This window comes from Anarrhichthys ocellatus, unplaced genomic scaffold (assembly GCF_004355925.1).
Source record: "Anarrhichthys ocellatus isolate YVR2014 unplaced genomic scaffold, GSC_Weel_1.0 scaffold1, whole genome shotgun sequence".
Taxonomy (NCBI): domain Eukaryota; kingdom Metazoa; phylum Chordata; class Actinopteri; order Perciformes; family Anarhichadidae; genus Anarrhichthys; species Anarrhichthys ocellatus.
The window spans coordinates 19,694,248-19,695,353 of NW_022280031.1; positions in this window are offsets into that span (position 1 = coordinate 19,694,248).

Below are 1,106 nucleotides of genomic sequence, written 5' to 3' on the forward strand. Positions count from 1 at the left end.
GGAGTCTGAGCTGAAGGAGTTTCTGCGTGTCGTAAATAGTTTTGTCGTATTTCGCTTGGAATCTGACCCGATAACGAGCATCTCTGTGACGTGGAGTCAGTGAGGTAGAAGTTTGTTTTTCTTTACTTTAAGTTACAACATGCAACTTTTAACTGGTCACGAAAAACGGTCTCAATTTCATGCTGATGCCTCTGAATGACCTTCATCACTAAATATAGTTCTTCATATTCCTTTGGCTGAATTCATCGCCTCTTGTGGCCGGAGCGTTTTCTTGAGAAGCCTTTAAACAGCAGTGCCACCTCTCGCCTGGACCTCTGAACACCTGCTGCAAGATCAAATTACATTTAATGACATGCTGCATGACACGAGGAAGAAAGAGGTTATTAAAAGGAAAAGGGCAGAGACTGAGGAGGAGGAGGTAAAGGGATGAATGGATAATAAAAACACATCTGAGGAAAGGAGAAATACATAAAGTTAAACAGACAAAGCAGATACAACGATTGAGAAGCATTGCGCTCATAAATGTTAACTGTGTTTTTCCCTAAATATTTATTGGTGGCTGTGCAGCTCTGGAGGCAGAATGGATTTAATGTGGTTGACTTAAACCTCTGAGGGCTCAGAAACGAGCTCTTTGTTCCTCAGCTCAGAGGAGAAAGCAGTGAAATGGAGAAAAAGGCTTCGAGGAGAAACAAATATCTGAAATTGAAGACGTTGTCATGATTTTTAAAAAAGTGGAACTAAACAGTCTCACCTGGGATCAGAGTCTGTGTCGTATGACGCTGTCGAGTGAATCATTTGATATACTGCTTTCTGTTTATTTATCACCATAATTAGAAATATTTTTTTAAGATAACTTCAGTATTTTTCATCCTGATATGTTTTGTTTCTACTTCCCCATGTTCTTGGTGTCTGGGTGACTAACGGGGACGCACATTGTTTAGATTGGTCCGGTACTGAGGGAGAGCGCTGCTAAACAGGCTGCAGTGTAACCGCTCTCGTCTAGTCGACTCCTCAACGTCAATGTTCGTCCACCAATAGTTTGTTTCTGCCTTTCTGTTATTCTAAATGTCTGACAACATTATGGAAAGAAACCTACATCTTCTTTT